The 19,635-nt window shown below is 46.2% G+C and overlaps 1 protein-coding gene across 3 annotated transcripts in view; it reads left to right on the top strand.

The window, feature by feature from the left end:
• Window positions 1–19,635, top strand: part of GAB3 (GRB2 associated binding protein 3) — a 54,900-nt gene that overhangs the window by 14,885 nt on the left and 20,380 nt on the right. The window lies entirely within an intron of this gene.

Genomic DNA, 19,635 nt, shown 5'->3' with positions numbered 1-19,635 from the left:
AGTGCAGAACTGCTTTTTTTATCTATGGATCATTATTTCCAAGAAACAAGTAACAACTGTAAACACTTCCAAGCATTCATCCCTTTGGGTATAGGGTGTGTTAAACAACAACAAAAAAATGTTCCTTATGAGCAGAAAAGAATTGTTGGCCAGGGGACTTCAGGCAGAAGTGAATAATGGCTAACTTAGCAAACAGTCCTGAAGAAGAAAATTTCAAGTGGTCTTTTTACCTGGTTCATGGCTATTCATCATTCACCCGAGCCTGTAAATGAAGTCTTCTTCATCAAGGGTTAAAGAAGGTTAAAGAAACCAACTGGAAACTTCTTTTTGCAGTAGAATTCTAAGCAAGAGATGCAGTTACTGGTAAGAAAACAGCAAATACATGCAGAGGTGGAAACCACAAAGCTGGAAGTCAGGCCTCTGCTAAGCTGGGTCAGATTCTGTGCTTGATTACACTGCATGAATAAATTATTGGAAGGCACACATCAAGCTTTTCAGAAGTGAGAAAATAATTAAGATTTATTTTTTGCCAAGCAGACCAGAAATGTGCAGAAGAGCATGACACCATTAGTTTGCTGCGTTACTGGTTTATGGGTGTCTTTTCTGTAAGAAAGTTAAAAATATCCTGTTGCTTCCAGGATAGATTGTAAGAGATTTTAAGATTGCATAAGTTTTCTAAGTATCTCAATCCATTTTGTTTCCCATGTCACCTCCTTGATGATGGTTTGACCTCGCAATAAAAAGTAAAACAGTAGGGTTAATGAAAATTGGCAGCAGCCAGTCCTTTGTTGATGTGAGAATTAAATAGTGGCACAAGAATTGCTTCATTTAAACCAAGAAGCAGATAGGAAAGCCATAAAAAAATAGCAAGGTTGCTTTTTTCTTAGTATCTGCTGGAACCCAGCTGATCAAATGTTACAGCTTTTGGAGCTGCCTGTTGGCAGCAAAGGCTGAGCAAAACTCATTGTGTTGTATGCTGTATATACCAAGACCATCAGAAAAATTCTCCCTTGCCTTCTTTGGAAGCTTTGTCAGTTTCTTCCGTGACTCAAGGGAAGCAGCTCCCTGCGATTTTGCAGTGGCTTCCAACACAGAAAACAAGACAGTATTAGCATGTGATTCTTCCAGGGCCTTGTAAACCATTTTAAAAAATATTTTCTACTTAGAAAAGGATTTTGTGTTACCAGTAGTTAAACTTTCCCTCAAGTTCACATATGTCTTTGACTCTTACTGCATCTCTTTGCCTGCCCTTTAAAAGCCTCCTAAATCCATCAGCACCACAGCTTTGTTCTCCAAAGGGCCAATGTTGCAGTCACGTATGGCTGAAGCACTTCCATGAATTTCTGTTTGAGAATCTGCTTACTTTTGGCCGGTTTGGTACTTCAGCATCACAAATCTTCCTTCTCACCAGCAGGTACTTGACCTCCCAGTTGGTTTCATTTGAATCGAATAGTTAGTCTGGGAGGTTGAGGAACCACGTTTGCAACACTCAACCCGGTTCGTTGAACGACTATGGCACAGTCTTTACTTGAACACCGTGTCCTAGCAAGTCACATTTACAAACTGCTTCTCTGAAAAACAGGGTGAGAAAGAGTCATAAGCGAAGGAGAAGAGTAGGAGTAATCCCGCATTTGGATCTAAGTTTGTGTCAAGTGTAGGATGCAGTTTAAAATAAGAAGAGATAATAGTTGGGGTTCTGTTGTTTCTTTCCACCTCTTTGAAAAGTCAGCTTTGATAATATTCCTTATGATACAATATATATATAATATGATAATATTCCTCTTAAAAAAAAAAAGCAAATTCCAACGATGGACTTTTGCTGAAGTGTTTCATTAGTTAAAATTAACCTTGAAAGTTTTGACACTATGTTTTTCGCTCTGCATTTATTTCTATTTTATTTTTTCTTGTCTGACCAGAAATGGGTAGCATGCAAATGTCTTCTTGTGGTTTAAACAAATAAGCCATGAAATCTAAAAATGGAAAGCAGTTACTGCTTTCTGTGTACAACCACTGTTTTCAGATGTCTCTTTTGTGTCTGCTACTGCTTGTGACTATGGCTCCGTTTTTACTCAAAAATAAGCAGTTTTCTGCATCCTTGAAAGGCGATTCCCACAATATCCCTGCCCTGGCAATCAGCAAGGACCCAGGGAATGGCATGAGGATGGACCTTGCCTTTCCCCGCAGAACAGAGCAGATTTGTTATTCAAAATGTCAACTAATCTTTGTAGAAAGCTACAAAGGTTTCAAACAGTGCCCATCCCTGAATTCCCTTGCCAACACCCATGGTTTTACAGTTGTGCTTCCTGTGTGTTGCTCTCGGCACTGTTGCAGCATGTAGCACCCCAGTGACACCACACAAAACCTGTATTCTCAGCTAGGACCACCCTTCTGTGGACCACGTGCAAGAATTATATCAGCCTTTGCAGGACAAAACTTCCCTCCTCTCTGCAGCTTGGCTTCCAGACTGTAGACAGCACTTTGCATTGGTACATTTTTATGAAAGCAGAAGAAAAAAGTAACTTCATTTTATTTTTCCTTTTCCTCTTTAATGTATTAGTTCATTTTTCTCAACTTGGAGCTTTTGGATCGAGTCGAGCTCTGAGTATTTTCAGTTAGGATGAAGCACATGACTTTAAAGAATTGTAAGCTATGTTAGCTTTGCTCCTCCACTCCCTCCGTGCCGTGCTGAGAGATTCGATAGAGAGTTTTTGTAGAGAATAAATAAATACTAATAAAGAACTGATGACCATTCTCTTTGTTTTAAATATATGTTATCCTTTACATTCAGAGTTGTTAGGCATTCTTTGCACTTTGAGAAGTCTCCAGGAACTAGTTCAGTCATTTATACAATTAAAAGTTGAGCATACTTAAGTTGAAACCACTTTGTTCTTCATTTGTGATTAATTGGGTTTCTCACGTTGCACTTCAGCCTTTGGTTTGCATACTTGAGGAGTATTTGGTTACTGAGATCTCCTTTATAACAATGTTAAAGATCAAAATATGGTAAATTTTGACTCTCAGAGAGAGGGAGAAGTTGAAGATATCCAGAATCCTTTCCCATTACTTAAGAAAGTAGTATAGTGATAACTCTATAAAGAGCTCTCTTAAAAAAAAAAGAAAAAGAAAAAAGGGGGGAAAAAAAGTGGATTATGGCTACAGATGAAGAAAGATGAACTCACAAAATTTATTAGCCTCAAATGGATTTACAAATCATGTCTGATGATATTCTGGTTGGGTTTGCCTGTTGTTTCAAGGCAGCTGTGCAGGACCTATCCCGTGGGAAGCAACTCCCACAGATGGAGCAAGCATCTGACAGCATCTGCATTGAGCTCGACCTGAGCGTCTGCTAGGTGGCTGAGAATTGTACTGGTTTGTTGTCTTCATAACTATAGGTAAAAAATAAAAGTGTGATTCAGAGCTTGGCTACAGCTGACCCATGGGTTGAGCTGCTGTTTGTTTTTGTAATTTCTATAGTTACACTGGAAGCACTCTGGGCTTTAGTTATTTTGACTGCTGAAATCCAGAAATAACTAGTTGGAATAAAAGTGTTAATAGCCTGATGACTGTGTGAGTCATAGCATAGTGGCCTTTGAGACAAAAGAGAGATTGCTCTGAGCACAGCAGTGGATAAAGCCCTTCCTCTGCACAGCCTGACTACAGGTCAGATTCAAACTTCCTTACTCAAAGCACAAATAGCTTTTCTGTTTGTACATCCCAAGCTCCCATACGCCAAGATCCCTCTCAAATCCAAAGAAAATGAATGGACCATTGCAAAGCCTGCAGAGGCAAACCCTGCCTGGTGCTCACTGCTGCACCCCAGGGAGATGTCTTCTTCTGTCCGGGGAGAAGTCAGGCATTCCTGTTGGCTTTGCATGGCCCATTTGCTACTCAAAGTTGTTGGTCATCCAACATTCAACGCTGTGAAAGATTTCCTCATCTCACACACGCACTTGTGTATGGTGCTTGCATGGCTTTCCACAGTGCCTTGCATTTATGCAAGAAGAGGAAATGTCCACTCAGTTTCATGACACTATACCCAGCATCTATGTTTCAAACGAATACTGTGAAATTGCATTTTTCAGAAAGAAAAAAAGAAGGTGGTTTAACGGCAGTTGGTTGGAGTCAAGATTCTCACTTCATCTTGCCAGGCACTGAGCAGGCTTCAGGTAGTGAAAATGGTGGGGAGGACTTGAATGAGTCGGGCTCAATTCCTCAAAGTATTTTAGTTTAACTGAAGCTAAAAGACTGTTCCTTAGCTTGCTGTGAAGAGTGTGAGTATATTCTGGAGCTGGGATCTAAAGTGGAAAAGCAAGTGATTTGGTTATAAATGATTTGGCTTTTTTGGTACCTTCAGGAAACAGGCTGCATCAAAACACTTTCTGTCAGGTTGAGTTTGGGAGGTTAAATAGTGTACTTATCCTTTAGGATATATGGATATCATATCCTCTGGGATGCCTCTCAGGAGAGAGGGCCTTTCCTAATACTTCCAACCATCCTGAAGCCTCAGGACCAAAATGCTCTAGGGTGTTTGTTTGTTTGCTCTGCACTCAAACTGCTCTTATCTCACATCACTTTTTGTGGGACTCAGCTAGCAAAAAAAGTGTCTGTGAACTTCACGCTTCTGCTTCTAGCTCCTGACACAATCGCTGCTTCTTGTGCTCTGTAGATGGAGCAGATCGTGTCGAGTTTTGTTGTTACTGTGAAGATACGGTACCATGGGCACAGTTTCCTGCTCTGTGGCCAAGCCAGGAACTGGGTCAAGCAGCAAAAGCAAATTGTTGTCTAAGTATGAGAAGATGTGTGTCTTTGGGAACGGGGCATGGGCCAAACTACAGATCTTTTTTTTTTTGCAGACTTTAGGGCCTTCAAAAGAACACACGTAGATATTCAGCATAATCTTAACACTTTTGCTGACACCGAGTTTGACTGCTGCCATAAGAGTACCTTGATGCTGCTGGATCACTCAGTGCCGTGGTGCAGGATGCCCAGTTGAGTTTGTGTCAGGGGACTGAGTGCTTTGTTTGGAAAAGTTAACAAATCCTGCAGTGCTTCACCATGGGGAGTGAAACTGTAGGGAAAGGGAGCTGAAGTCTGAAGCAAGTCTGAGCAACAGGTGCTCTGTTTGCGGCTTTGTTTTTCTAGGGTAGCAGAGAGCCTGAGTCTCTGGGGAGCTGAGCTGCAGTGTTTCGAATTGATACTTGTGTTGATTCTTTGGGGAACCCACTGTTGGTTTTGGGCTGGTAAGGCTGCTCTCACACCTACACACGGCGTTACGTTGTACTGCACCACAGGCCGGCTTCACACATGCTTACCAAGGTGTGAACAATCATGTACATGCCATTAGTATGGTCTTTTTCAATGGCAAAAGTGATGTTAGGCGTAATTGCGTATTGGTCCTTACATAAAGAGAAAGGTGTGTCTGCAGTCACCAACTCAGGCTCTGCTAACAGGGCAGGAGGGAAAAACCCACGCGTATGAGAAATTCAGAAGAATCTGTCGACGTGAATTGTTCTCATGGTACTTGTGAAGATATATGGTGGTTTCTTACCACACAGCGACCAAAAGAATCGGTCAAATTGTTGGAATGAAAGTGCGATGAGAAGGATTAATTACTCAGCCCTCAGATGCCTTTCAGATAGTGGGTGAATAGATGCTCTGTGCTGTGACAATCTATCACTCTGCTTTTGACATTAGTGACTGGGGGTAGAAAAGGAGCACTGCACGCAGCACCATTTATCATGGGCTGCATGTTTTCTTCAGACTGTTAGCACTTGTACTTCTATTTTTATTTTCAGCTGCTTCCCTTAACTAGTCCGATCCCCTTGATAGAGTTTCCCTGTATACAGCATTAGTTGATGATGATGAGTGTTATCACAGATTTTGATCACAACTTAAATGAGAAGGTAAAAATCTTTACATTAAATTAGAATGTGCTGATATAATTTTTCTTCCATAGGTACTTCTCAATTTTTTTTTTCATCAAAATACAGTCATTAGTTGCTGTCTAATGGTTTACCACTAAATGCGGTTTTAAGAAAAAATGTGGCACTTATTTTTGCAAACGAGGATGCTCTGCATCTCTTCACAACTATCTCAGCCTTCATGTGGCTTATATACAATTACTCACGTTTTTTATATCTACATTTTTATATTAGAGAGTTAGCATTATGCAAAGCGTTTACTCCCTCAGCAGGGATTATTTGATGTGATTTGAAACAAGCTGCATTTGAATGAAACTGGAATTCAGTTAAAATGCACAAAAGCATTAAAAAACTTTTAAAAACACTTAAAATTAAGTATTTATGTGAAATTCCCCACAAATGAGCTAGATGGTTTTTATGCAAAGTGCAGTCCCTCTGTGATTGCACTTCTTTTCTTTGTCTTAAAAAACAATTTGAATACAAAATTCCAGTTTCTTTGATGCTATCTGTTTAGGAAGAAGTATGTGGAATGCCCAAAGGATTCAGAACTGTAGTGCTGGCTGATAAACTGCAAAGCCCAGAGCAGCTTCCTTCAGCTCTTTAAGAGAACTACTGTGCACTTTAGCCCAAGCCATGGGCTCGATGCTCCCTTCCATGCCATATTACAAAATCATGTTGTAAATCACATATGTTGACATTCGTCACTAACTCCTGGATTCCCTTGAAGCTAAAAACCTATGAATGGTGTCCATACATAGAAGTGCTAAGTGCATTGGTCTTATGTTTTAGTGCTTGCTTGCAACACAAATGTGACATAGCTTTGGGATAGCTGGGCTTTTGCTTGTCTAGAGTAACTGACTCCGTTATAACTTAACCTCTCTGACACACTCACTGGAGGAAGGCACAGATACAGCCACTGGCTGTAGGATGGGAAGAGCCCTCATCCCAGAAGAGCCCTGTGGGGAGCAGACAGGGCTGTGGCCGCACCAGCCTGCACATGGCATCCTCCGCAAGTTGTGCTTGGAGACCGTGGGCCAGAGGAGTGCTAACCTGCTTTTTTCAGCCTAGGATCCTGCCCACCAGGTGACAGTATGCTTAGCTGTTCAAAGGGCTATCCGTAAAAAGCAAAGGTCATTCCCACTCCAAATTTCAAAAAGAATCAGAAGCAGCCAGCTCAGTGAGTCACACAGGGATACTCTAGTGCACATGACTTGTGCACAGTGACTTTGCCTCCTGATGAGTAAAATACAAGAAACATCTAAAAGCCTTTGTGTAAAGTACGCATTTTCTTAATTTTTGGGGAGGTCCCAGCATCTCAGCCAAACAAGAAGAAGCCATCTGGATTAGGCCATGCCCTGTCTCTCCCAGTAATGGCACAGTGTGGGGATAGGACAGCAATGGCATCATGAGCACTGAAGTTGACTGCTGGCTTTTACTTTACCGGCTCTGGCTGGAGCTGGTTGGCACTTCTTTACCTGGGAGCAACTGGAGCTCTTGCAAGGACCATTGTGGGCTCCAGTGCACTGGCTGTGTTTGCAGAACTCCTACCCTTCAGTATTTTTGTCTAGTACAACAGAGCGTTGGATAAAGACCATCAAAGAGTACCACACAAGGTCTGCACCAAGTCCTTTTTGGATTCCCACTGATGCACAGGTTTACCAGACTGAAGGCATTAGCTTCCATCACAGTTCAAAGAGGAGCTCCAGCCTTCCCCTAGGTGCCCCACAGTGCCAGAGCACCAGCACAGCACAGGCCTTGGGCTACTTCACCTCCTCAGCCACATGCTCAGCTGAACACATCTGACTTGGCAGTGCTGCTCATGAAGGCTGCTTTTTAAAGTCAGGGAGGGGTGTAATGGAAAGATGCACAAGGGCTGCTAAAGGTGCAATGAGAGCAGAGCAGCTCTCTGCCTCAGCCGCAGAAGGCTGTGGTAGGGAAAAGCTGGAGGAGGAGGGGAGGCTTGCGCAATGCAATTTGCTCACATCATCCCAAAGGATCAATTTCCAAGCCATTATCTACTTTCCCACACGTGCAAGCACATGTACCTCACTGATCTGGGAAGGATTTGTGAGTTACCACCTGAGGAATAAACATCCCTGTAGGGACACCATTTGCTTTAGGGGTTGTTAATGGCTGCTCAGCCCCACTGCCCCACCAGGGACAGCACACATTGCTGTCAGCTTATTTTTCACTGAGGCACATCCAGTGTCTTTAGGGTCTTTTAAATCTGTCTTTAGCCCAGACACGTGGCTGAGGCCTTCTCCATTCCTAAGCCAGCCCGACAGACACAGCTATCTAGCAAGTCAGACTAGCCCTCCCCAGCACAATCGCAGGAAGTTATTCCAAGCCTCAGACAAACCCCATTTCTATCTCTGGAAGAGTAAAAGGTCAAAAAACACCAGGCTGTAGCGGTGCCAGCAGCATTAATCCCAGCAGCCCCAGCGCAGCTGGAGCAAGCCGTGTCCCCGTGGGACAGGGCTGAGGCATGGGGCGCTGGGGCCTCGGTCACGGTCGGCCTGGGCCCACAGGAGGCCCTGCAGGGGAAGGGGAGCACAGCCCTTGGGTTGGGGAGCCGGGTCACAGAGGAGCCCATGTGGTTGCAGGCCCACCCGCCCTGCTGCTGGCTCCCAGCCACCTCCCCACCCGCTGCCGGCAAGAGGCAGCGCAATTAGCACAAGTCCTGATTAGCTCCTTCCCTATGCTCACAGTGTGCTAGCAAAACAGGAGGTTTCTGGGGCTCTAGGTCGTTCTCCAGCAGCGGCTGTGTAGTTCCAAGCTGTCCAGGCTCAGGCAGGCCGTGCTTTGGCCATAGTTGCAGCAGGGACACAAGGACATCTCTTGTCGACCCCTACTATCCTCACAGGCTTTCGGGAATGGCACCTTCCCTGCTGAAACCCCTTCCCTCCTGTTGCATTGCTTTCCTTTCTGTTTGGCACTGACAAGAAGACCCCCCAAACACCACAATGACCTGCCAGGGCCTGGTGATGCAGTCCCTCTCCCCACACATCCACACATTCCTTTTTTGTTTGTCCATCTTCCCTCAGCTTTCCTGCTCTTCCCATTCCTGCTTTTCCAAGTTTCTTGCTGGTTTGGGTCTCCTCAAGCTTTCACTTTAGCTTTCCTTTTGCAACCTCTCACTGCCACCTACTTCTGCTTTGCTGCTAGGACAATAACCTCCGACACCAGCCCTGTTTAAATGCAGCCCTCATCTCTCCTCATGCTGCTGCCTGCAAGCAGCACAGCTGTGTTGCTGCTGAAGGCTGACAGCAAAGGGGGTGGGGGGAACCTTTGGTAGTTGAACCATTTTGCTTGGAGGAGTGGGAGAGGCCAGGCGAGGCAGAGAGCATGGCCATATGGGCCTGTGGACGAGTTCTGCTGTCATGCTTCACTAATCTGGAAGCGGTGGCACCCACAGAACACCAGGAGGTTTTGGTCATCTGCTGTGTGCTTTGAGCAGATCCCAGCGTACAAAGTTGTCTCAGCATTCGTGCTATTACATTCTCCTTTGTGGATCTTTCCTATGGAGTTAGATGAAACAAAAAGCACTTAGAAACTGAAAATGAGGTTATATGATTTCTTAAATCACAGAGGAACTCTGAGCTCGCCTGAATTTCACTTCAGATCCTGTTTAGCAGAGCAGGTTGACAGTGTCAGCATTAGCATCAGCCGCTCTTAAGTTCACTTCCTTCTCAAGCACATGCAAGCACTGCAGACTGCAGACTGCACTGTGCACTTTTGGATCTGAGAATTTAAGAAATTTTGTCTGGGTTATATAGAAGAGAACGACTTTAAAATCAGTAAGAAGACCAACTGGAAAAGCCTCCCCATCACAGGAGGACAGAGCTGCTGGAGCTGCAGCCAAGTGTGCTTCAGGTGCCTGATTTTGGGGGCGGGGGGGAGATGTGTCTGTGACAGTGCTGCTGGCACCTGGACCAGCAGCAAGAGGCGCAAAGGCACAGGCAGCATCCCCATCCTGAGAGATGGCCGGTGGCCTCATTTTCTGGGCATAGCTTGACCTGCATAAAGTCATGAAAGAGAGGATAGGGAAGGGATGAGAAAAGAGAGAGAAGCTGCAGAAAAGCAGAAATAAACACTGTCGTTTTGAAAATGACTGTGGAAAAACCCAGCTGGCTCATTGTCCTCACTTTTGTAACAGTAACACTGATCCTACTTCACCGTCCCACAAGCACATTCTCCGTTTATAGTTTTACTGTTAAAAAAAAAAGGGAGGGAGGGGGTATGGGTAAGCTGCACACCACTGCTGCCTGCCTCCCAGCTTACCAGTTTCCATTTGCTAAGGATTTAGCTTTTGGTGTTTAAAAGATCAGTGCTCTGACAGGCTGAGCAATGATGGAAAGGGAGCTATTACCCTTCTCCCACATTGCTCATACTTGAGATACTGTTGAGAACATTAATTGCACGTTGTTTCTGATAGATCAAGCTGAACTTTCATTTCTGAAATCTGTTTTCACTCCCAAACTGTTCCACTCTTCGTGGAGTTTGGCAGAGAGCTTCACTCCTGCTGCGCTCACACAGAGTCTACGTTACAAAATACTGACAACTGCCCGAATGTAACCCCACAGAGAAGGCACCTGCTCAGGAAAACCGGTCCATCCTCTGCAAGCTGCAGCAGGGAGGTTGGGACCCTGTCCTGTTAGTGCCATGCTGAGTTTTGGCTTTCCACACCACAGGGATGGTCAGGCTGAAGGGCACCGACCTGCTGCCCGTGGCCAGTGCCAGGAACCCTGGGCTCATGCCTGGTCTGGGTGCTGCTGTGGCACTCAGGCTTCCAGGCAAAGCTGCTGTTTGGCAAGTCTGGGGATTTCCTAGGAATAAATCACGGCACATAGTTGTTTTCAGAGCTGCTGTGATCAGAGTGCAAATCTGCAGCGTGAAGGCACTCCAGAATTTGGAGCATTGAGGCGAAAGCATGCAGCGTGCCAAATGTGATTGTTTTCCTTTTGCAGCCCGTTATATTCAGAGGCTGAGGAAATGATTTAATATTTCTGAACATGTTGTGATTTCATCGCTGGGTTCAGCAAGGGAAGTTTGAGAAGGCATGCAAATTAAGATAAACATTTAATACTCTGCTGGTGCTGGATTTGCCATGCTGCTTTCTGACTGTGTGGAGTTATAAATGAATAGCAGCGCGATGCAGAGGTGCTGGCCAACGGCACAGAGTTGTCTTCACAATGAGGCCAAAGCTGCAGCACTGACAGGGGTCTGAGGAAACTTAACTGATCTGCAGCTCGCAGCTTGAACGTCCCACATCAGAAGGGAAGAAGAAAAAGGGCTGAGAATGAGCAATGCAGGTTGGGAGCAGTGCCAGCTCTGGAGCACCTCGCTCCGTGTGTCGATGTGAGGCTGGCAGAGAGCAAAGCAGCACAGTGAGAAAAAACGTGTGGGTCTGCAGAATTTCACAGGCAGCACCGCCGTCCCACCACAGAGCAAAGAAATGTGCAGCTCGCCCCAAAGCATGGGAAGTTTATACGACGGCTGTTTGGACGCTGGGGCTGACTGGAGCCAGCTGACTTTGTGAAGCACACCTCAAGCTGTTGAGTTGCGAGCACGCAGCATCGCCCTGCACACCCTGTTTGCTGGGAGGAGACGTGGGATGCACAGAGCAACAGAAGAACTCCGACAGCTCCGAGAGGATTCTTAAACAAACAAAAGAAAACCTGGCACAGGGAGCTCTGTTTATATTTTTCCTAACATTTATGTATTTTAAAATAAAAAATGATGGGCAGGAGATGTTGTATGTTATGAGCTATTTGAGTGATGACCACTTTTCCACAAACTAAGAAGAAAGAAAAAAAAATAATTCTAAAAATGTCTAAAAACCAGCTCAGTCTCCTGTGAAGTGTAAAGCAGAGAAGATTAATTTAGGAGTGCTTTTAAAGAAGAAGGAAAACCAGTTCTTAAAACACACCACTGCCTAGCAGAATACTGAAGGGTAACCTAGCAATGTAGTCAGTGGAAAGGCAGCTGAAAACAGCAGAACTGCAGTCAAAATAGATGTCTAAACTCCCTAGCACTGACTTTCTAATACTGTACTTTGAAATGAGCTATCGGGTGAAAACCCAGCTGTCCTCCTTCGGTGCTGTGCGGCTCAGCCTGACCCAGCTCAGCCCTTGCACACCCACAGCAAAAGAACTCACCCCATGCATTTCAGCCCCATATGCATCAGTCGGTTTCACCCACACACTTAGCATACCCTTAAGTACAATTATGATTTTTACTACAGTGTGGGGCAGCACAAGATAGCACCCAGCAGTAGTGGGGCCTCTCTTGCCATGATACAGAAGATGTTTGCAGTCTGGCTGCAGAAAAGTTAGGGCTGAGGGCAGACAGTGAGTAACACGCAAACCCCAGGCTAGACCCACGAGGGGTGAGTTCATCGTCTGATGTGGCTGATAGAAAGGCTGCTCATCGGTTCGAGACAGATTTTCTTTATTCAGATAATTTTTTCAGCTCGTATTTCCATTTTTGGGAATCTCTCAATTTCTCAGTGCTTCCTGTCAAGAGGAGGACCTGGCCCTCTCCAAGCAAGTGGGAGCTTTGCCATTTACTTCAATAGAGTCTAAATGTCATCTCAAAGGCCGGTGGCTCCCACGGGATGGACTGTAAGCCAGCACATAGATCCTAACAGAGATGTCCAGCATCTGCACAACAGGGAGTGCGCCAATCTACTGGGAACTAGTGCTCCCTGCACAGTAGGGTCCAGAACTCTTCTGGGCATCGGTGGTTACTGCTGTGCTGTTGGGCCTCTCTCTCTTTTTCTGTTTATCTCCATCCACGTGTACAGAAAGGTTGGTTCGTGTTTCCAGCGCTCTTGGACTTCTCCCCAAAACTAGCTCTCCCACGCATATGGCCTCCTCCCCGCTCTGCTGCCGCCTCCTTCTCTCTTCCTTTCACCAGGCAATTCTGAGAGAGAAACAGAGCACAAAGGTCAAAACCTTTGCAGCATGAAGTGGGGAGTTTGATGCGGGTGCACAGAGAGCTGAGATCTGGCCCACAGTGGATGTGGGGATGTGTCTGACACCAGCCTGTCCCTGCACTGAGCCATGCTGTCAAAGTCGGGCAGGAGTGTTGCAGTGTAAATATCTGTGGCTTTCTTTCTGATCATGCTGGCCACTCTGGTTTTCTTCATCAGATCCAGCAGGGTGTTGTTAAAGAGTTGAGTTACCAAAAAAAAAAAAAAAAAAAAAACACCAAAAAAATGGTGTTGTGGTCCCCTACTAAAAGAGTCACTTTGCCCAATTTCCTGTTTATGTTCCTTCTCTTCAGCGCCGTAGCGTCATGTGAGCTCAGACAGTTATAGATAGGCAGCATGACTGTTGCTGACCTCACACCACATGTTCAGTTAACAAGGTGAAACAGCAAAATTTGTTCTGTTTGTGTAAAAATACTGAGAAAACTGCCAGTTCTCAGTAGAAGAGAGGAGAGGGACTCCAGATAGCCAGAGGCAGGGTGCAATCTCCAGGCTTGAGGAACCTGCAGCTCCCTCTGGGCTCTAACTGCTTTGCACATCTGTATTTACATTGTGCTGGTGACTTACAAGGAAGGGGATTAGCCCCAAGTCGATTTCTTTCTTTAGCAGGGGAGTTTTGGAGCTCTTCCATAAAAGCTATTAGTTTAGCAAATTTGCTCGAAATTTGTTCAAACTTCAGTCTCTTTACTGTATACATTCTGCTATGTTTGCTTCCAAAAATAACCAAAAAGTCCTCTGACTTGAGTATCTTCAGCCACCCAGCAGATGATCGTACCCCCTGAACAACCTGCGGGCAGCCTCACTTGCAGTAAGATCTCAAGGATCCACGCAGAGCCTTGTAAAAATCCTTTCAGATTCAGCAAGAGTTTTGGATTAAAGGCTTTCCAAGAACTTGAACTTACCTCTAGGCAAGATGCTATCTTGTTATTGTGTCGGTATTAAGGAATTTATTGCAAACAGGACAGAAAGATCTGAAAGGTTTCCAGGCTTTTACACAAGTTTTACACAGGTAGTTTTCATGCAGCTGTAGGAATCCCTGCTGCGCTGCATGAGGTTTCAGTGGCCCCTTTCCTGCTGACATAAAACGAAGTTTTGGTGTTAGACCCAGGAGGGCCTGTGGCAGTGTGTGGGTTTCTCCTTTCTCCCTGTTCTTAACTCATTTCTGCAAAAAGCCCAGCCCCATGCATCGCGAGCAACCAGGATTCTGCTTTGCAGCTGGTGAAGGAGTGGCAGTAAGCCAGAGCAGAGGGTTGCTACCCGCTGCCCTCTGCCATATCACACGGGTAAATAAGGATTTCAGAAGGAAAAGCTCCACCACAGACTGCCCAAAGGCAAACACACAGGTGTGAGTGCGCAGCTCCAATGTGCAAACAGGCGTGCTGAGCATCAGGAGCGCAGTGTGGCTCTGGGAGCAGGTGTACCCATGGCAGGTGAACTGGTCAATGCGTATGTGCTGTGTAACAACCCTGTACCAGCTGTCAAGTGCTTCAGGACTCAAGGTGAAAGAAAGCGCCCTAGAAATTCAAGCTGTGTTCAGGATGATAATAATAATGTCAGTTTAGATGCTGCACGTAAGTGTGCTGTGAGGGAATATGGAACTAAAACTCTTGGCTGGCTGGTGAGGCTGTAAACATCCTCGTGTGAAGGGCCCAGCCTGTGAGTCTTCACTGTCAGGGAGCTTAACTGCCTGCAGAAACGGAGCAACAGCCAGGAGGTGTCATCTGGGGGGCAGTAAGAAGGGATGAGTGCTTTGCCGAGCCTGCCCTCAGGAAGGAAGAAGCATGCCCCAGCAAAGAGGGGGGCCTTGGTGCAAAAAGATGCTTCAGTGGCTTTAAACCAAGCCCTTTGCCTGATTGTTCTGGGGCTGTCTTCTATTGCCGGGATGTCTCCCCTGAACCACAACCTGCCTGACATCTCTGAGATGTGAAAAACAGACAGAATGAGATGGTGGAGGGGGACTGCTGACTGCTCTCCATGGGCAGGGCACAGGGCAGGCTGCCTTTGGTTCTGGCTAGCCCCTCATAGGGCCGTCAAGACAAGTGACAGGCTGCTGAGAGCAATGGCAGCCCAGGCACAGTCCCACCTCTAGGCACAGACACCTCTTCCTAAAAGCACATGAGACCGTCTTCCCTGCCCCGCTGATCCCATTGAAACACAGACAGACACATTGGTGGAATTACTTTCTGTATTTATGAGTTGTGTCATTTTGAATTTTGCTTTCAGAACTTGTTTTCTTATCTTCTACAAGGTTTCTAAGAACTTAAACCTCCCAAGTTTCAAGGTCACTGTGCATTCGACCCTCTGAACCCAAGTGGACCCATTTGCTTTATAAAGAATCTGCATGTTTATCAAACAGCAGTGACTCATTCTGTTGCAGATGTTTCCGTATGTAAAGCACCATAAATATTATGGATTGGGATGTGGAGCAGGCAGTGGGAATATGTGTAGGTTAACAGGCAACATTTGAGTCTGGGTCTTTTTCTTCGTTATTTCAGTGTGTCATTTTTTCTACACAGACCGCAGACTCTTTTTTATGAGAAGGAGCAACAAAGGAAAGCTCCCTGGTTCTAAAGGACGTCACCATTGATGCTTTATTACGAAGCTTTCACTGTACTTACAGTGCAGGAAATTTTTAGGTTTGTGTTTTTAGTCAGTGAATGTATCTGTACCACCTTGCAAGGAAGAAGGTATTTCCCCTCACACTTCACACCTGTGGCATCTCCTCTGAGGAGAACTCATGCCACCTTTCCTGAAATAAGATTCATTTAGAGTCATAGTGAAACTACCACAAGCAGATAGACAAGTGACTCAGTAAGTGAGTCACGACTTAGCAGATGGAAATAGAGTGAGAGACAGTAGTCTGTCCCAAAACCACTGCGTTATGGTCCAAAATGCACTACCAACCTGTGCTGAGAGCTGCTGGGAGTCCAGCTCTCAAAGAGATGGCTTGGCACAGCCAAGAAGGGACCAGCCTTTGGGAGCATCTCCAGTGGCCAGCTAATGGAGAAAAACTGCTGCAGAAGATGTCTCTTTCTGCTCCAGAGGTCACGTTAGTGCTGCACGCTGATGGAGGCAGAGAAAGGTCCCAAAGGAAGAGTATTCCTCACTGAAATTGAATATTTATTGATTTTTCTTTCCCAGCCATAAACTGCGAGTTTCAGCCTCTCACTGCTGAAGAAGGTGGTAACTTCGGAGCAGAAAACAGGAGGAAACAGCAAGCAAGGGAGACAAAATCCAAGCAAAGTGCTGAGCCCGTGGGTGATGGGCAGTGAGCTCAGCTGTCCTCAGCAAAGGGGCATGCAGGCAGTCTCATTAAGGAGATTTATTATGCAGAGCTGATGGGATCTGCCACCCAACAGCCAGGACTGAAATAGCAAAGCCGTCCGTCGCTCCAGCTGGGAAAAGGCTGGGCGGTTTAAGAGGTCTTCTTCATCTCAGATTTCCGCAAGTGAGCTAATTGCCCAGCAGGGCAGGCAGACAGTCTTTTCTCCTGCAAAGTCTGGCAGGAGGAGCTCCCAGCGACATCCTGGGCTCCTGGAGCATGAGGATTCTGTGGGGAGCTGGTCTGACCCTTCCTGGTACTCTGCCCTGTGAGTGAGCAGCTCCAACCCTGCTGTTCACAGGGCTGTCCATATATGAATTTTGGCTTCCTCTTTGAAATCACTTATAGGAAATGCTATCAAGTCCCGCCTCATTTTTTTTCCCTTAAAATAAGACAACTAAAAGTAATTCTTTGAAATCTTCTGTTCCAAGTGCTGGCACTGCTGCAGAACAGTCACCCCATGGTTTTGCTGGTGGCCATCCCCAGGGATGCCCTGTGGTTTGGCCTCAGAGGGTGTATGGCTTGAAGCCAGCCCCGCTGTCCTGCTCACCACTGAGCCCTTGGCTTTTTTTCCACCAGACCTCCCTGTGGGGCCGCACGCTACCAGCACGTGGCCACTGCTCATCCTGCTGCCCTCACCATCCCTGTGGCTTTGCTCTGTACAGTAAAGATTATCCTCATGGGGGAGTCATGAGCATTAACTTAGCTGGTAAAGAACATGAAGGTTTTTGGCTATTCTGTGTTTTGTTATTACGACCAGAAAAAAAAAAATCAAAAACTCACAGGACAGATAATATTTCAGGCCAACTTACCTTGTGCAGCTTATATGTGCTGCAGCTAATTATTTAGATCGCAGACACTGGTTATCTCACACTAACACATGCTCCCTGGCAGGAGGTAAGCAGCCTTGGCTGAAGCCCTCCTCTTCCGGCTCCCATCTCCCACTCTCCCCTGTTTACCAGCTGGCTGTTGGTAAAAACCTCGCAGGTTTGCTCGTGGCCTGTTTTATCTGGCACTGCCTCCAGCACTCCTGCACAGCAGCTGCCCATGTGCAGCAGCAGCCCTTGTTCAGCTCCATGCTGGAGACACCAGGGTGTGTAGGCAGCTATCACTTTCTTAAAATCCCTCCCAGAATGAAACGGAGCCACTCCTCTCCCCTCTAGAAGCAGCTCTGCCACATCTGAAGTGAGAAATTCAGAAATATAAAGAAAACACTGCTAGTCTGTGCTGACCCGAGCCACGGGCTGGCACCCAACCAGCGCCGCCGCAAGCTCCGGCTTCCTTTTGGCACCAAACACTCCCACTTACAAAGGGCAAATGAAAATTGTTCTGGATTGGCACTGGCTCTTGTCTGATTACAGCTGTGCTGTTCTGATACAGCCTTCTCACAAACAACGCTGCCCAGGGTAGAGGAGCACGGCCGTGGTGCTGGGCAGCTCCAGCTGGGCTGAGGGATGAGGATGAGGACCACACCGTGTCCTGCTCCATGGGACAGGTCACTGCAGAGGACCAGGCCAGGCAATACCTGGATAAGCAAAAATGGTTTGGAGCACAAATTTTGCAAGTAGAGCTTGGTGAAAGCTTCAGGGTGGAAACAAGCTATTTTGGGGAAGAGAGTGGTAGGACTAAGAATGTAAAATAGGATAAGAAGTGGAAGAGATGGTGTCCACCCCGCAATGAGGGATTCTTCAGTTTCTGTTGGTTTTGCTCCCTTGGCAGCAGCAGGTAAGGAGCAGCCCCCAGCGAAGTCCTCATTAGCTAACCTTCCCCTTGCACCCACACTGATTTTGTTATTTCCACCCAGCCCTATCCTCTGACTGACCACATGTGATAACTGGAGTTTCTCACACAGCATCAGTGCCACTCTCCTCTCCCAGCAGAGTGAGCACCAGGCAGCCCTCCGCCTCCACTCACTGCTCCCATCAGCCTGCTCAGGCTGTCTGCCTGCAGGGAGCAGGACATCAGGCCACCCTTTGGCTCGCACAATGCACTGCTGTGGCTTTCAGCTCTCCTACTGGTTGCCCAGGTTCTTCTGAATCCTACAGGCTCCTTTAGACTCTCTAAATCTTCCTCCAAAGGTATTTCTCTTCTTGTTGCTTAGGGGTGAGAATGTGCTAGGAGAGCTGACCTGGCTGTCCTGGTGCATCTGCAGGATGTGCATGAGACATGCATGGCACTTGGATTGTGGGTGGTGGAGGTGTGAACTCCATCTGGGACTGTACAAAGCAAGATGCCTGCTGAGCTGTGCCCCACTGTTGAAATTAGCTACTCAAGGAAGCATTTTCTCCATAAATGCTTCTTTCTTTGCTTCTATTTCTTTTATTTTTAGGTGGGGGAAACATCTTTTTTTTCTTGGCTCCTACATAATCTCTTGGGCAACTTGGATACTGATCAGTAATCTGATGTTACCTCTAGCTAATTCCAGCAGAGACTAAATCACTTTCAAACCTGGACAGGTCATGAATTTGCTTTGTTCAATACTTTGCACTTCAGTTCTTCTTCGTGTCTGTTCCGATACAACCTCTCCTTTGAGAGCCACTCCTTTCCCTGGGCTGCTGCACACTTATTCAGCTTTGCAAGAGCTCTGAGTACTGCAGCCTCTGGTCCCTGGATTAAGTTTTTGATTCATCCTTTGCTTTCAACATAGATTAAAGAACTGCCAAGCTGCATAGATACATTTATAGATAAAATATTGAGTGAATACGAAAAGACTGAAAAGCTTTGCCCTGCAAGAAAGCCTCTTTTGAGTAGTGAAAAAAAAAAACAGCCACCACTTTTTCTTGACTAATGGCTATTTTTTGTTGGTTGTTTTCACCATCACTGTATCCACAGGAACTGTAGGTGAAATGTGTAGTGCTTGATCCCTGAGCGTCCCAGTAAGAACTTGAACGGGCTAGTGAAAACATCCTGATATCAGCTGTTTTGCATCAAGGCCAGGTGGTTGGGTCTGACAGTTTAAAAATGGTCACTCTGAAAAACAAGTGTGAATTTGAACCCAAGCTGTTGCCCAGGTCTGTGTTGTGATGAGTCGCTTTGCAGTGAGCATGTGAATAACGCTCAGGCAGGGAGGTGGTCCTGGTTGTTCAGATGTTTCCCTGTAGAACTTGTAACTACTGCAGCCAGGGGCTGCATGGTGCTTGAGCACCTGAGCAGCATGCAAGCCCCTTCACCCCATGGAGCCAGAGGCTCCAATGCCATTTGTGTGGAGTTGGATGAGGGGGAAGCTCCAGCACCTTGTTTCAGCTTTCCTCTGCAGAGCTGAGCTCAGGGTGGATTCCTTCTGGCCCTTGAAGTAAGCATGTTGTTGACAGCTCTAATCAACACAGGGACACTTATAGTGCTGATGAACTAAAACAGCTGCTGAAGAAGTGGAAAACACTATTTTGTTCCTAGAAACTTAC

The sequence above is a fragment of the Gallus gallus genome, chromosome 4 (assembly GCF_016699485.2).
Source record: "Gallus gallus isolate bGalGal1 chromosome 4, bGalGal1.mat.broiler.GRCg7b, whole genome shotgun sequence".
Classification (NCBI taxonomy): Eukaryota; Metazoa; Chordata; class Aves; order Galliformes; family Phasianidae; genus Gallus; species Gallus gallus.
The sequence above is the reverse complement of the archived record's forward strand: the minus strand, read 5'-3'. Positions and strand labels throughout refer to the sequence as shown.